This window comes from Meles meles, chromosome 4 (assembly GCF_922984935.1).
Source record: "Meles meles chromosome 4, mMelMel3.1 paternal haplotype, whole genome shotgun sequence".
In the NCBI taxonomy this organism is placed as follows: domain Eukaryota; kingdom Metazoa; phylum Chordata; class Mammalia; order Carnivora; family Mustelidae; genus Meles; species Meles meles.
The window spans coordinates 113,912,738-113,916,186 of record NC_060069.1 but is presented as its reverse complement, the minus strand read 5'-3'; the positions used below and the strand labels follow the sequence as shown (position 1 = coordinate 113,916,186).

Here is a 3,449-nt window from a genome sequence, read left to right as displayed (position 1 = left end):
GAGAGACAGAAGTTGGACTTCATGACCCACCCACAGGGAGACCACAGTAAACATCCCAGGATTTCAGTTAAGATATAAAAAGGAAGAAAGTCATATTTTTAAAAAATTTCCTACATAATTAAAATATCAATAATAAAATCCAATATGTAAGATATTAGTTAGGCAAAATAAAATTTAGATCCCTATAGGCCAAACTTCTGGGTTATTGCTTTAGATGTTGTTAAAAATATTAACCTTGAAAAGTGAGAATAAATGAATAATGCACTCAAAATTAGATAGATACAAATAAAGCAATGAAGTTATTTTTAAAAAGTAGAATTGACAGATATAACTGACAAACAACTAAAATATTGGTTCTTGACTACTGCATGGACCCTTGCTGACTATGCCGTCCCAGATGGCACTTTCTACAGCCACCCCCTGTCTAAAAAACCCAGCCCTCCTTGGTCCAGGGGTATTGCAGGCAATAAGGATCTTTCACACAGGGTAAACAAGTCTTGCCCTATACCACCTCTTCTTGAATATGGAGGAAAAGTTCTTTGGGGACTGATCCCTTAGGAATTCTTTCAATTCCTTCATCCCAAAACTGGGGTAACAGGACCTTAATGTGCTTGGAACTGGGCCAATACCTCTTCCCATAGAAATGTATGTGGTTACAGCAGACCCTTTCTCTGCTATGTCAACAATAGGGTTACTAATCTATATAGTTAAAAAATACAGTGTCTCAAAAAAAATTTTGGTACTTCTATTGGAGAATTTGTTAATAAACTCAATGACCAAAAAGTTGCTCAACTAGAAGTGAAACAGGCTTCCATCAAAGAGATTGGATGCAAATGACATGGAGAAGTCACAGTAGGCCCTTCTTTAAAAGTGCTATTACCTTTTTGATGTCTAGATGAATAAGACTGCCATGACACTGGAGTTTTACTTACCAGAACAGCTACATAGAGCATACAATGAGGTGAAGAATTTCCTGCACTGTCATATCTCTGTGCCGAACATGGTGCATCAAAAGGAGCAAGGGTACATGATAAACTGGGTGGAGAAGCATGTGGTGCAGACCACGTCTGCACAGCAGGAAAAGGAGACAATTGCCAAGTGCATTGAAGAGCCAAAGCTGCTTGAAAAGAAGGCTCAAGCACAGCTAGTTCTGTAAATGCATCTATCCCAATGGAGACGAGACAGCTAGAAGTAATTGACTAAAGAAACTAGTAGGTGATAAAAGCTTTCTGTATTGTTGTCTACTGAAGTTACACTTAACCTTTCCTAAAAGTGGAAAGTTTGAGTTTCATATAGTGAGAAAATTAAAATAATTTATTGGCCAATGAGATGTTTATCTTTCTTGCTCTTTTTTTTAAAATTTTTATTGTGTTATGTTAGTCAGCATAAAACACATCATTAGTTTTTGATGCAGTGTTCCAAGATTCATTGCTCTGTATTTTGAGTTGTTCCTTGATCACATTTGAATGAGCAGTTTGCTTTATTAAAATTTTTTGTTTGATTAAAAAAATAAATTAAAGGGTTTTGAAGGGTCAGGGGTGGGAGGTTGGGGGAACAGGTGGTGGGTAATAGGGAGGGCACGTTTTTCATGGAGCACTGGGTGTTGTGCAAAAACAATGAATACTGTTATGCTGAAAAAATAAATAAATTTTTAAAAAAGTTTAAAAAATAAATTAATTAATTAAAAATTAGTTCTGTTCCCTATTAAGAATATTAGCTGTTGGTTTGCTATATATGGTTTTATTTGTGGAGGTATATTTCTTCTATACCTTTTATAAGTTTTTATCATAAAAAGATGTTGAATTTTATCAAATGTTTTTTCTGCATCTATTGAGAACATATAATTTTTATTCTTTACACTGTTAATGTGGTATTTCACAGTTACTAATCTGTATATGTTGAACTTCTTTGTACCTAAGGATAGATTTCACTTGATCATACTGTGTGATCTTTTTAATATGCTATTGAATTTGATTTGTTGGTATTTTTTTCAGGATTTTTGCATCTATGTTCACAGGGATACATTGGTCTGAAATTTTGTTTTCGTGTAGTGTCCTTGCCTGGCTTTGGTATCAGGGTATTGCTGGCCTCATAAAATGAGTTTGGAGGTGTTCCCTCTTCAATTTTTGGAAGAGTTTGAAAATTAGCAATAATTCTTCAAATGTTTGTAAAATTCAGCTGTGAAGCCATCTGGTCCTGGGCTTTTCTTTGTTGGAGAGTTTTCAATTACTGATTAAATCTCTTTACCCATTATTGGCCTGTTCCAATTTTTCTATTTCTACTTCTTCAGGATGCAGGAGGAATTTATCTATTTCTTCTATGTTGTTCAATTTGTTGGTATATAATGGTTCATGGTAGTCGCTTATAATATTCTGTATTTCTGTGGTGTCAGTTGTAATGTCTTCTATTTCACTTATAATATTATCTGAGTCCTCTCTTTTTATCTTGGTAACTCTGGTTAGAGTTTTACCAAATTTATTTTTTAAAAAACCAACCCTGGGATGCCTGGGTGGCTCAGTTTGTTAAGCATCTGTTTCCACAAATATGATCCCAGGGTCCTGGGATTGAGTCCCATATTGGGTTCCTTGCTCAGGAGAGAGCCTGCTTCTCCCTCTGCCTGCTGCTCCCCCAGCTTGTGTGTTCTCTTTCTCTCTCTCCCTTTCTCTCTCCCTCTCTCTGGCAAATAAATAAAATCTTTTAAAAATTTTAAAAAATAGGGGCGCCTGGGTGGCTCAGTGGGTTAAAGCCTCTGCCTTCGGCTCAGGTCATGGTCTCAGGGTCCTGGGATCAAGCCCCACATCGGGCTCTCTGCTCAGTGGGGAGCCTGCTTCCTCCTCTCTCTCTGCCTGCCTCTCTGCCTACTTGTGATCTCTGTCTGTCAAATAAATAAAATTTTTAAAAATAACATAAACATTTATGCCATTAAGTTTGAAAATTTAGATGAAATGACAGATTCTCAGAAAACAAAAAGATAACTTACTGATACTGACCCAAGAATAGAATCTCTGAATTATTAACCTCCTTTAATTTGTGTATCTAATTTGTCATTTTAAACCTCTCTATTCCTCCCCCAAAATTTCCAGACCCAGATAGCTTTACTAATGAATTCACCAACAATTTAAAAGAAATAACATCTATTTTAAGCAAACACTTCCAAAGAACAGAAAAAGAAGAAATGCTTCCCCTCTTGCTGTGAAGTCAGTATAACCTTGATATAGGCCAATTTTGCTCAAAGACATGGATGCAAAAAACTCTAAACAAAATTTTAGCTAACTAATATAGAAAAAGTATAACATATCATGACTAAATTGGGTATTCCATAAATAAAAGGTTGACTTAATATTCAAAAGTCAAATCATTATAGACATTTTAACAATGTTTATTCTTCCAATCCAAGAGCATGGAACAGTCTTCGAACTTTTTGTCTTCTTCAATTTCTTTCATGAGTG

General features: G+C 35.4%; 1 pseudogene; it reads left to right on the top strand.

Annotated features, from left to right (window-relative positions):
- Positions 1–385: 385 nt before the first annotated feature.
- On the top strand, positions 386–1,156 carry LOC123940748 (annotated as a pseudogene).
- The last annotated feature ends 2,293 nt before the right edge of the window (positions 1,157–3,449 follow it).